This window comes from Bombus huntii, chromosome 16, assembly GCF_024542735.1.
Source record: "Bombus huntii isolate Logan2020A chromosome 16, iyBomHunt1.1, whole genome shotgun sequence".
NCBI lineage: Eukaryota > Metazoa > Arthropoda > Insecta > Hymenoptera > Apidae > Bombus > Bombus huntii.
Window position 1 is genome coordinate 5,001,829 of NC_066253.1, and position 14,500 is coordinate 5,016,328.

At 37.0% G+C, this 14,500-nt stretch overlaps 1 protein-coding gene across 3 annotated transcripts in view; it reads left to right on the forward strand.

The window, feature by feature from the left end:
- LOC126874643 (patched domain-containing protein 3) overlaps positions 1-14,500 on the forward strand; it is a 56,447-nt gene that overhangs the window by 16,325 nt on the left and 25,622 nt on the right. Inside the window, exon 1 of one of the 3 annotated variants that reach the window (XR_007692924.1) lies at positions 139-492. The exons of 1 other annotated variant lie outside the window; for it this stretch is intronic. The gene's annotated coding sequence lies outside the window, so the exon portion shown is untranslated. Of the gene's footprint in view, positions 1-138; positions 493-14,500 lie in introns of those variants that run through there. One more of the 3 variants, XM_050636924.1, reaches the window with a different exon arrangement.

The window sequence follows — 14,500 nt, forward strand, 5'->3', positions numbered from 1 at the left end:
TTTTCTCTTGACGCGGCTGGATTAGCGAGACGAAAAGCGTAATTGGAAAAACTCGGAACGAAGGAAAGCGAAGAATCACGGAGGAAACGCGCAAAGTGGGGCGAGTCGCGTCGAGCGGTTTCGAGACCGAACGAAAGTGGACGATCGCGGCACAGTGGCAGCTGGTGCGAGCAGCTTCGAAGCGCGCGGCGATCAGTTCGAATTGAGCGTTTCGCGACGAAGCAACGAGAGCAGCGGCCGCGGTTTCATCTTTCTGTTGTGTGTTTGGTGTGTTTTGTTCCCGATTATACGCGACGTCGACGATGACACGCCGGTGCCCTATAACGTGCAGGTGAAACGTTCATACGAGAGGAAACCGTGTTCTACCAGTCACACTTCCGGTCTATCTATCTGGTGAATCCTGAGGATTCGACGCGGCGATTTTCCTAAACGACCGACGACTCACGTGGGGACAACTTTTCGATAAGAAGGTCCTGATCGACGTGCAAAAAGGTTCGGAATATCTTCTTACGATATATCGAAGAAGCACATTTCATATTTAAGGGGAATGTTACATAATTAATATAGAGAGCGTGGTTTTTTATGCGAGTTCCTTCCTTTTTTTCTTTTTTTTCTTTTTTTTTTAGGATATAATCGAAAGAGTAGAACTTTAGCGGAAAATTGTTTTATTTGCCAAGTATTATAGAAAACGCTGTACTTTGGATATTTTATATATTAGGTTGTTCCAAAAGTTTCTTTCGTTTTATAAGGAAATAATAGATGCTCAGCATCTTTTGTTTTATATTATTTTATTGAATTATGTATGATCCATTTAGTTCTATTTTTATTTTTACGATCGTACATAATCTAATAAAATAATATAAAACAAAATGTTGTGCATTTGTTATCTCCTTGTAAAATGAAAGAAACTTTTGGGACAATCTGATATTTTACATGTTCCGAAGCTTCGGACAAATTTCTAAAGTGGTCCAAATATTCTCTATTTCAAATATTAGGCAATATTCTTTATTCCAGATATATATGTATATATATTTATATTATATTTATATATATTATGTTATATACAATGTGTAATATATCATAATATATAACATATATATATTCTATATTATATTTTATATTGTATATATTATTATTTATAATATATATACTATCTGTGTATATATGCATATTCTATATTTCCCGAATATTCGAGAACTTATTCTAAAGCTCTAAATTTCCTCCATATCCTATATCAATAAATATTAAAAAACTTAATCCAAAACCCAGAATAAATTTTTGCAGAAATTCCAAATATTCAAAAGTCGTAAAAATTTTCTACAGCGCCGCAAGATCCTTCCAATCCTTCGCAAGAGCGTTTTCCTACCCTTCCAAAAATTTTATTTGAAAATTTAGAATTTCCCCCGATTAAAGATTTCCACGAGGTCCCAGAATTTTTTATCGCTTCTGGAAACTTCCCAGAACTTTCTATCGCGGTCTCGAAGCTTCTCAGCATTTTTTATCGCGTCTCGAAGCTTCCCAGAATTTTCTATCGCATCCCGAAGCTTCCCAGAATTTTCTATCGCATCCCGATGCTTCCCAGAATTTTCTGTCGCGTCTCGAAGCTTCGCAGAATTTTCCATCGCGTCTCGAAGCTTCACAGAATTTTCCATCGTTCTCCAAACTCCCGGCAGAACGTCGCAAAGTTCTCAGTGAATTTTCCTCCAAGCGCACCTTGCCGTTCGTACCAACGTTTTTCTATAGAAGACAGGCGGCTCGCCGCATCTCAAGTATCATCAAGTCGCCATTAGATTTAATGTACTCGATTGTTCTTGTTACGCGGCGAAGGTATGCAGCTGGATGTTGGATTGTGCATCGCGGCGACGGGTCAATCAACCGCGGGTGTTTATACCCCCTTGAGCGACGGTCCCCGTAACAAACTGTTGACCTCGGTACAGAGGGGAACTTGCGAATCATCGAGTCGAGGGGACTCTATTTTTACATCGTTTTTTAAACCTGTGTCGTTGTTCGATTCGCTCCTGACACCATCCGTAAGTCTACACCGATTATTAACAATCAACTCTAGATCCTGTCACCGTTTGATTCTGACGAGCGGCAGAGATCCAAAATAGCAAATATTTTAAATATTTCCTTGGCAGAACGTCATTACAAGTAAAAACGAGTCTCTATTCAAGCCAGTTTTCAATGAATGTGAAGGAAATTTCTCGAAGAATGAAACGATTAGAAAATATTAATCTCTATTCGTCTCGATTACGAATGAAACCAGTATGAACGATTAAAATCTCTTTTTTGCCACCGGCGATCGTTATCGATGACGGAAACTTAATTTTGGTTATCAGGTAACAAATGACCGTAATTTTTCTTAGTTACCAATAACCACTGTCGATATCTCGAACTTTATTTTGGTTACCGATCACCAGTATCAACGACAAAACATTTTCTGGCTTTATTCCACTATTGTTGAATCGTTATTAACATTAATTAATTAATTGGTATTCATTGTCAACATAGAAAAGCTTAATTATAAATCTTATGTATCTTGCCAAGCAAAGAAACGATATGAAGATATCCGAAACAAAGAATAGAATAAGAGATAGTGTAATACAACATCGATACAATTGTGTTAATATGTTATGCTAATTATCAGTAATGTTAAGAACTATTACCAATAGTCGAATGTAAGCAAGAAGTATTTTCGTCGTCGATAATGGTTATCGGTACGCAAAATAAAGTTCGGTCTATCGACAAAGGTTACTGATAACCAAAAAATTCTGCTTATTTATATCGATTATTGGTAACGAAATTAATTTTGGTCATTTATAACGGTTATTCGTAATCGAGATTTTTTACTCAAACATATTAAGTCGATATTATTATATAGATATTTATTATAAAGATACTAAGTGTTATGACGAATATGCTCGTCATTCGTAAAAAGCAGTTAAAATTTGCTGTTCAAATTGCGACTTGTGCTATCGTCAATTATCAACTATATTAAGGAAGAAGAAGTTCACTATAAATCGGTACGTTCGACGTTAAGAAGGTTTATAGTGGAAATGTGACGCTTCGTCGTGGTGACATTGACGCGCAGTCGGAATATTCGTGTGATCTTACGTGAACGTAAATTGAGAAAGAATGTCACGAAGGTTTCCAGAAACATAAAATTAGCATTTAGGTAAGGTCAAAGACGTTTCCTGCTCCATTTAAATAATTTCTTGATACATACATTATTTTTAAGAGATTTATAAACGTAGAAATTGTAGCAGCTCTGTCCTAAGACCTTTGGAAAATTAATGATGCGCGCAAGTCTGGAATAATGAAAGAAAATAGTCTTTGCAAAAATCTGTCGAATGATACGAACACATTACGTGTTTTATACGAAACATTTTGAAATTTCATTAGCACGGTACAATGAAATCCATTGTAATGACTATTTTGATTAAGAATTTTTAAATTAAATGTATCAATTAAAACTAGAATTTAAATGTATGCGGAAGTTGCAAGATATTTAGTTGGAGTATATATGTTGCAGAGATCGCAAAAGTATTTAAACACGCAATCTCGTCCACGATATTTTAATAATTATTAACAACGCCTATCATATGTTTAAAATGACTATTCATACTATATACAAATTACAAATAAATAAATAAATAAATAAATACCTTACAACTTTCGTATACATTTCCAGATTAGATTCAGATTTTGTCAATATAATCTTGGCAGTCGCGTTTCGTTACGCTGCCAATCAGATAACAAAATGTTTTGTACGAAACGTACAATACGAGCACGAGAATTTTCTCTGGCTACTGTACAAATACTTTTGCCAGTTGCTGTATTCTGTAAATTGCCGTTTTTCAATAGTTTCGTTTCATTAGCGTTCTTCCATGAATTGTCGTTTTATTTCCAGTTATCAAATAGCAAACAGGCAACAGTTGCTCCGGAGGAAAGTGTATTATGTCGTGAACGTTGATGGCGAGCAATGAAGTACGAACAATTTCATTTTTACCGCCATTCGGAATAGACACGATGATTCTGTGCTCGCCTCTCTGAAACGTAGTTTAACTCTAGGGGTCTTGAATGGAGAATAATTTACTCTTTTATTGCTTCTGCACAAGAGAAACATAAATTTCAAACGCCTATTGTAAACGAGCAAATATCCGAATTGAGTTCTCAAAAAAAAAAAAAAAAAAAAAAAAAAAAAAAAAAAAAAAAAAAAAAAAAAAACAAGCTAGAAAAATTTCTGTTGATTCTGTTTTCGAAAAGAGTCTGTGTTACTATACTGTGTGGTATGGTAGTTGTCGATCCTATTAGTTTACGTTGCGATATCAGTGTTCGGAATTTTATTGGTGAATTTGATCAGTGCAACGTTAAAACGGTTATCTGGAATCATATTTTCTTCGAGACGGCATAACAATTGAGAAATTGGAAGGGTTTTCACAACACTAGTCGCTTTCACGGCAAAGCACTTGTATGGTTGTAATAATAACGACTATATCGCGGTCGGTTAGGGACGTTGTACAAGCCTCTGGAAACAGGTGCCCGGTTAATGGCGCATAAATTTCATTCGATCGTATAAACCATTGGCGAATGACCAAGATCGGTAGAAAGTCTGAAGCTATTGTTCGAATATTGATATTGGAAGTCACGTGGAACTTGAACCGTAGCTGTACAAGCTTCTGGAACTTAGGAGAGAAACTTGAGAGTTACGGTATGTAATTCTCTCCTGTTTAGGTGTATACGAAGCAATTAATGTATATAATTAGGCGATAGACATTTCGTTTAATTATCATCGAAATGTTAAGATACGTGAACGTACACGTATGCTGCGTTACATTTCGATATATGAAATTTTGTCTATTTTCTGCCCTTTCGTTCGCCCCGTTTGTCCATTTTTCGAGATACGTTGAGATATTGGAAAATTGTAAAATTTTAATCAATCAGGAAAAACGTGTTTTCAAGCTTGCAAGCAAAATTATATCGTGCAGTATATTGTATCGTGATGATGACTAATTATTTTTAATTAAACGAGGAAAAAATAGAGCCAAGCAAAAATGATAAAACTTTAGTCTTTTTGATTTCGAAATGGCAAATAGAAATTAGTTTTAACGAAGCACAGCGGTGTTAGTTTCTATATTAGATCATATATATTTTGCTAGTAAAAAAAGAAAAGAAAAAGAACGAAGAGCAAAATCGATAGAAAGGTTCACGTTCTTGCGACTTAATTCTATTTAAACCTTCGTTAAAAGGAATGAAATTTGTGGAAAGTGAAGAGAAGGGGAAAAAAGATAAAAGGAAGCGAACGGGTCTGTCCATTGTCACGAAAAACGAGCCTCCTCGCCATTTCCCCTCGATGGAGCGTGCTTTCAAACCGGAAGAGATATCGGAGAGTTTAATTTATCGATCGTAGGGAATCGGCTCGTGATGCTGGGGGAATAAAACGACAGGAGCACGTACGTTCGAAGAAAGAGAGAGGAACTCTTTCTATAGCTTCGTTTCGTTAATTTGAATAAAGATCAGTCCTCGTGTAACAACTACAAGTAAACGTAACACCTGATTACACATCAGCCACGTGTTGCTGACTTTAATGACTGCCGTGTTATACTACCACGTGCTGTATACTGCACCAGCAGAGTTGAAAGTATCACTGCAAAAGCTGATTTGAAATTGTTAATTAACTCGTTACCCTCTTTATAACCTTGAAAGTAAAAGTTGACAAAGTCGAACCGAATTTCGGATTGGCCCGCCTTCGTCCTTTCAAAATGTAAATAAGATGCAATTAATTTTTGGTAGAAACGAGATTACGCTTTTTAAAGAAGAAAAGTTGACAAAGTCGAAGCGAATTTTGGATTGGCCCGTCTTCGTCCTTTCAAAATGTAAATAAGATGCAATTAATTTTTGGTAGAAACGAAATTACGCTTTTTAAAGAAGATCCAAAAGATTATTACGTTCACGTTACAGTAGAACTGTTGTTTTCCTCGTGTCTATATGACCCGGAATGACCGTTGTATCTTAATAGAGATAAAACGTTGATAATGTTTCCAACTATTTGGTTTTAGTATCCAACATAATGTACCTTTGCCTGTTATATTACTATTTATATGTTACATCATATTAGTTTATTCCAAAGGTTCCTTTCTTTTTACAAGAAAATAATGGATGCACGACATTTCTTCTTTTATGTTATTTTATTGAATCATGTATGGTCCATTCTGTTCTATTAACACGAAGACCACGACATTTGGCAGATTAGATCTCATGTTTGTATAAAGATGCGTTGTTGTAAAAGACGTTTGTTGTTTGTAAAAGAAAGACACTTTTGGGACAGCCTGATATTATATATATGTCGAGTTATCATTGGGGTTACCATAGTGTTTAACGAATCTATATTTGGATTAGCCATCGTTATTATACAATAGATGATTGTTAATGGTACAAATATGACTATTACAGAATTTGACGATTAACCGTGGCGATTAGATACTCGAGGTATCTGCCAATGACAATAATCTTAGGTTCAACGGGATAACAAATGCGCTTTCTTCCAAAGTCTAAGTCGAACTGAGCTTGTCCAAAGTCTAAGTCGAACTGAACTTGTCCACAGTCCAAGTGGAACTCCCACATGTACTTTTCTCTGTACTCCTCAGGTCAACTCTATTTTGAAGGGGAGCTTCAAGAATACTCCATATTTGCTACAGTTACAAGCTACAACTACTCCATACCTCTGTTAGGTAAAAACGTCCATCCCGTGACCGTGGCTACGTTTTGCGACCAGATATCATTTCGAGCCCAAGCCTACTGTCATAAATCTCGGGCAAACATACTCGGATTAAACATAAACATCATAAACAGTTACTTCTAAGTTTTATTTTTTAAGAACAGTTATAGTAAAAAGTCTAGACTAAAGTATTGGGGATATTCCCAAAATTCCAAAGGCCCCGATGTTTTTTCATCTCCGACACACATATATATATATATACATATATATATAATTTTTGTTTATGAGGGACCTGTTCCAAACAAAGAGACGCGACCAAGAAGGAAGAGAGAAACGTAGTGAAAGGAAGCAGATAGCAATGGCAGACGCAAAAAGATGTGGCGGAAGACCAACTAGTTTTTTTATTTGCTACAACCTGTCTAAGCGAATTAATCAGAGTATGAGTACGATACGAAGCGTGAAATCAATTACACTCGCACAATCGATACTCTCTTTCCGCTCTTTCATAGAATGCAGCCCACCTTGTTGGGCTGTTACGACCAGCGGCTTCAGTGATTAATCAAACAAGGCTATCCAGGCCTCTGGTTCACACTGCACACACAAGCTTATCGTTTCAACGTTGCATAAACCATAGTTGACAACAAAGGATCGAGTCGGATGAGTAACGATCGCGATGGTTCTCGCGCGTCTTTCGCGAACCAGGTTGATTTTAACGTTTTCTTGCGCGGGAATTAAGTAGAAAATCATCAAATTACGACTTGAATTTTGAAACAGTGTCTAAATGATTAAATTATATCCTTCAAGTTCCTTTTCGTAAGCGAAGCGTGAACTCGGTAGAATTTAGTAATCGATGTCAGATTGTAACTTCCACCTGTTCTTACAATTCTCATTAGTCTTTGTTACTACGTTATTATTAGACTGCGGATTTTTATGCAAGTTCGTATTTCCGAGGATATTCTTGGAGAATTAGAACCTCGGTAGGAAATTCGGCGTTGTGCAATTCTCCGCACTTTCAAATTGCGCGCTCTGGATAAATGATATCTATGGTATTAGTCTTAATTAATTGAAAACGTTCGAGTAAAATCACAAAATAAAACAGTCATTTCAGTACAACTCAATTTTATATCACAACAGCTACGCATACTCTGCGTTCGACGAGTATACTCGTCATATTCATTGCTCTTTGCCACACTTGTCATTTTAGATAAACAGATCGCAACATCTAACTGATGAAATCGTATAATAATCAAAAGCAATCAGATTTCGAAGACAATTCTAAGCTAGAGAAGCTTTCTCTCCCTTCTAGAAAATTTGATATTTGTCGCTGGTACAGTGTCTCATTTCCGAGAAGTTTTCGTGTATGTTACAACCCGATAGATCGTCTAAAACGCGAGTTAGAAATGAGATGCGTCGACGCAACTTTAGTTTGCTCCTTAACTAACCAGTTAGCTGTGGCCACCTCTTAGAAAAGCGTGTACCTAAAATGTGTCGCATTGTTCACACGATATACAATTTTTTTTTATAATAATTACAATCTTTTTATTTGTTCGTTTTATTTCGTCTTGGCCTGCGAATATTGAAAACATCTCAAGATTTACGAATATACCTTAGTTCTTACTACAATCGCAACTTAAACAGCAAATTGTAGCTCCTTTCTACGCACGACGAGTATACTCGTCGTAACAGAAAATATATCCATTCCTTCGTGACGAGTATACTCGTCGTAACAGAAAATATTGCCATTCCTTCGTAACGAGTATACTCGTCATAAGAGAAAATAGTGCTATTCCTTCGTGACGAGTATACTCGTCGTAACAGAAAATATATCCATTCCTTCGTGACGAGTATACTCGTCGTAACAGAAAATATTGCTATTCCTTCGTGACGAGTATACTCGTCAAAAACAGTTAACTGATTAATGAGTCAAGATACACGGCATCCACTGGCCCTAACATTCGACAAACCTAAATCGATCAAACAAAATTCCACGAACGTTGCACGCGCGCGTCCAGTTTGCATAATCGGATTATGCCACTTGTGTAATAGCGATCAACCCGGATATCCGGCTAACGCATGCTCCGAGAGCCGTGAACAACCAAGAAAGTGGGATTTTGAGGAAAACGTCGATGAATTTTAGTCTGCTCCAGTGCTTTCGATGCAATTTTGCACCTGGAAACACGGAAACTCGCTGCGCTTCGGGGCCAATCCGATTTTCGCCTTGTTTATCCGCGTGATAGCGATCTATATGTATAGCGACCCGAGCACGCGACTCAAACCGTACACGCGGCACTTCCTTCATATCGGAATTATGTAACACGTGTCTGCATGGTATTTCATAGGGAATAGAGACATAAATACGACGATGATGACACTTTCCTGAGTGCTTGTTCGTTGCGACTATAATCCTCGTTGGAAAAGACACTTGGATCTCTGAAATTTATTATACCGGGTGTTTCGTTCTAACGTATGAATTCCTCGTCTTTCATACGACGAATTAAAGTTGAAATATCTGGCAAAGTAATAGTTTCTCGGCGTAAGTAGGTTAATACTTTTTTATAGGAAATATCGAGATGGATCGTTGTATTAAAAAATATGTGAATACATTTTGAAAGGAATAAAGTTGACCTTGAAATCTTGCCCCGTTACTGCAGAAAAAAATAATTTGCACAATACGATGTCCTGCATGACGTCGAAAGAAACAGCTTTCATTTTCTCTGTTTTTCAACGACAAAACGTTTCTTTTTCTAATTTTGATGCTTAGTAATGATTAATTATACTCTAATTATACTTAATTGTACTGTAATATTACTCGCGAGGTATTGTACCAGTTTCCAGTTAGATGAAATACTCTGTGCATGCTGGAGTGATTAATTGAGAAAAGAAATTAGGAAGATCGGAGAAAATATGTGGCAGTCAGTGAATAGGAAATTCTGGGACTATATCATTGTAAATCGTCGAGGCAGTTAATTATGATTAATTGTGTAAAACGATGAATTATCATCAACTAAGCATTGAAGTAATTACGAAAAGAAATTGGAGGATACGACGGACAAAGGAACAATCTCCGGTGTTCTGTTACGATAAACAACGAACGATCTTACGCTTTGCGAATTAACTCCGATTTTGTATATCTCGCAGCTATAAACGTCTGTTAGAGTGCCGTATAAAAGGCACTGTAGCTTGTACGAGTTTTACAAGCTTTACAAGCGTGTGCACACGCCAGCTTCGCACACTGTTGCACGCTCCATGTTTAAGTACACGCTATACATTATATTTGCTCTAAACCGAGTGTCTGGTGAACGTGAAAGAGGAACTGGTAGAGAAAGACCAGTGGCAACGATCAACCTGGTAGACCGCCTCTAAACACTTGCAGAGGGAAATTGTGTCTAATTAGATCCAATTAACATCTATCCTTTCACAATGGACGATTATCTCTCTTATTGTACCAGCTTCGTTCAACCGCTTTATCGGTTATTTGTCTCGATCTTTCGAGCCTGTAAGACTAGTGTAAACATGATTTATCGCGAGCGTAGAAACGCGACAAAGACAGACAATGGGCCGTAAGATCAGTAGAAAATTACCTTTGGAATAATTTGTCGCTAATAGAGGCAAAGAAGCACAATTGTCTGTTTTAACGAGCGTAGAATTCACGCACACGGCCTTGTCCTCATTTTTCCACGATTGACCCATGGATTTTGCAACGCTTTACCGGATAACGTATAAAAAAAGGGCACGCGACTGCATAATTTTGCAGCCTGTGATCGGTGCACACGTATATCCAGCCTGTTCTCGAGGTCGATCTATGCTTTATGATCCGATTTGATCGCCAGTCGTATATCTTTCCTTATCGATACGATGTGGGTCAGAGTTACGTTTGGGGTTACGTCTCATTCGCATTGGTTCCGAGTGACAGGATTTAGCCGATCGACAGCCGCAACTGGACTGCGCCTGTGAATTTCACTTGGCGTTGGATCACATCTGGAAAACGAACCGTTTAACTCCAGCGTTGCTGTAAAATTGCGATTAAAACGAGTGCCGGATCTCGGTTAAACTCCGTATGGAATCTGAATGAAGTTCTGTTATAGGTTTAAATTGACTGATAATTAGGGTTGGGTATAGTCTGAGGGGAACTCCAAATAAAGTCTGGCATGGACTCGGTATTAGTCTATTATCTGAATTAAATCTAATATTTGGTGTAATTTAGTCTTACAGCTATAGAGTCTGTACGTGTGTGAGTAATGTGACTTAGTATCAGGTCTAACGACGAATTGCCTCACTTAGAATTAGGCTCTTGGGTCTGACCTAAAGTTGGTACCAGGTCTTAGATGAACTTACAATTAATATTAGGTTTTCACGAATTTCTTTTATGATCGAAATGATAATTTGTCCAATAACCTACAGTTGGAATAATTTTCTATCCGAAGGGAAAGAGGTCTCGTTTCTCTGAATAGTATTCCCTCTTCGTTCTTAAAAGTCAACTTTTCTTCTACTTTTCTAATTAGTAAAAAGCGGATCGATCGATGAAACATTTATTGGCGATTCTTTTGAGGCAAAGTGGAATAACCGTGGTAGTCGTTAGTCGACTAATGTCATTCGCTTGAGAACACCTCGTTTCGCGATCGCAATCGGCTATAGATCGCAGTTCCATGCTGCTTTGACGTCACGGCGAATCGAGCAACGTGACTGTCGTTGATAATCGAGCAGGGAAACGCTTGTCCGCTAACAGTTTCGCCTGATTAATGGCTCTTCTTCCCTGGTCATCCATCAAACGTATGTTCACAGGTGAATTGTTGCCTGTAACTAAAATTTCAAGGCCTGGCGGACTGACTATTATCAGTTTTGTGGACGATTAGACGTTGACCACGTATTGCAATAATTACACCTTAATCGTCAAATGCTTCCAATTAACAAAGTAGAGTAATAGCAACGACCTGTTTAAACGTTGTAATTAAGAGATATTTCATTTAGGTTCTTTAAACAAAATTGCAAAAATATATTTCCATACCATCATGTTCGATTAAAAATTATTGACGTTATTATTGAACGTATTATTGATTACGTTCGACGTGTATACTCGTCATTGCTCGATTTTAAACTACGTACCCCGCAAGCAATTTTTCAAACTAAATTCCACAAAAATGACATTTTTTTTCACGATTAATTTTACGTACATTTTCCTGAGAAGTGTTGAAAAAATGACGGTGTTTCGCGTTCGTGTCTATCGTCACGTTCTACAGATAACGATTGAGTGTGTGAAGAATGTAAATGGCATAATGAGAACCGTGCGTGTAGCTCTTGATAGTTTGGAATACTTTCCTTGTCTCCTATTACCGTAATAACCGCTATCTTCCTACCAGAAATTTCATTGTACAGGACGATCCATTCGTGTAACTACATAGTTGGTTTTGTGCTCGAGTGTCTCTCTAATTGAAGAAGCACGCGTTTCTTCAATTTCCTGTACACGTTGGATAACGTTTTTACGCTTGTGAATGACTTAGGCTACGCCAAGGTACTCGAAAACTCGTGCACACCTTTTACGAATACATTATGCGATAAGGGAAATGTCTTGAAATTTTATTAACAAGGATCGACAGACTCGATCGTGATATTTATGCAAATTCATGATCTTTGTAAAGGCAACCAGAGGAACGGAAAAACAGAACTCGTATCATGCACATTCTGTTCATTCTTGCACCTTGCAATGTTTCATAAATACATAAACATCTACAGTCATTGTGGTTCCGATTGTAGTTGAAAACCAATCTGAAAATATGTATATAGATGACACAATATTTACTATAAGTTTCTATGTCAATTAGGGAAATAATGAAACACACAGGTATTTAACGCTAAAACTACCGATAGTTAACACGAAGTTATTTCTACCAAAACCAGTGAAAATGACTGCTATTTAAAAAATTCGTAATAATAGAATATTTTTATATTTATTGATTTATTACTTTCTTACAGAAGGAATAACACGTTATGTAGTACATTTTTGTTATTATTAATCCATCTGGGATCCCTGAATGAGGGTTGACACGTTTATAAAATCGTAGAACCAGTCATTTTCACTGCTGTGGTATTTCTAGCGTTAGCATCTAGCGATCCAGCGTTCGATTCGGAATTTTCCTGATAACTGATATCGTCGTATCGAATGATACGCGGTAAAAATTTGAAAAACGCGTGGCAAGTTGTAGAAAACGAGGAAACTGGTTAATTGGGGTTCGATAAACAGATTGCAGGACTCTTTTACACTTTGACAAATACCAGTCATTTCGCCTGCTATCGAATACAGAATTATTTTCAGTTTGAATACATAAAAAACAAAATAGAAGTCGTTATATTATTCTTTTAGTTATCGTTTCGAAGGTGATTACATCATTGCGGAAAAAATATAACACGAAGTAAGAATTTTAAAATAAAATTAAATTGTAAAACCAGCCAATTTGACTGATGTGGTAGTTCTAGCGTTAAATAGTCAAATTACACATTCAAGTATACATTGTATGTTAAATAAGCTTCGGTATTCGGTGGAAGCGTATTTGATACTATAATAATATAATAATGAAGAAGGTTCTGTCAAAATTGTTCTGTAAGAAATGACTACAAGACAGCTAGCTACTCATGCTCCGTATTAATTTTTTTTTATTAATAATATGCTCGCAGCAGATACCTTGCGACATCCATATACATTTTCAGATTAGTTTCAAATTCTATCGACATAATCATGTCACTCGTGTTGTCTCCTCGCAATACTAATGAAATTTCAAAATGTTTTACATAATACACGATATATAAATATGAAAGTTTTTCTTTGGGAAGTTTGAAATAATTTGCTGAGCGCTGTAGATGAATACAGGGAAACCGTTTTATCAGACAAAGTGCGCGATAATAATCGCTGGCTGCGAAGTAGGTAAGTTGGATCAAGCGGTTTCTCATGTTTAATTAAAACGAAAGCCATAATCTCAGCCACTTCTCTGCACTTTGGCTGATCTGTATGCGTCTACAATTGTAATATCGTTCTCGGAGCAACATCTCTGGAAAATTGTAATTGCTTCACTCGATCGAGATAGTTTGGTGTACGTTTTCGATCATCGATTGGAGCGTTCAGGAACCTGAAAGGAGGGAAGAAACGTTGTTTGTGCTGTTCAGTACAGATGCAGATAGTGTAACAGGATCGTTAGGGGCAATTAAAATTTCCGATTTTCACTTCTAACGAAGAAAGTGCCGAACGAATTACTCGCGTTAGTTTCTAAAATGTGCTATGATCGAAGTTATATCGTATTATTAGCTATCGATCTTATTGAGTCGAGAGCGGTGATTTCGAGTAGATTTTGCAGTTTTTGGATTGCCAAAGCTTCCCAGGACTTTTAGAGATTCGTAGAAATGTTTCCAACTCTTTGGTGAAATTTTCTGAATTTGTCGAAGATCTTGGGAAGTCTTCAGGAACTTTCAGACGTTTTCGGAGATTTTCAGAGTCCTCCAGAGATTTCTGGAGGATTCGAAAAGTCTTTGGAGACTTCCAAAAGCCTCTCAAGAGTTTTCAGAAATTCTCGGAGACTCTTAGGATCTTCCAGAAACCTTTAGAATTTTCCTTCAACTTGTATAGAACGTCAAAGACGTTTCAGAAAGTGTCAAAGACTTTCAGAATCTTTCAGAGATCATAGAATTTTTCTGGGGCTCTTAGGATCTTCGAGCAACTCGCAAACACTTTTCCCGACTTTCTGTAATCTTCTAAGGCCTTTTGGAACGTATCCCGACGTCTCTTCCCTCTTCCAA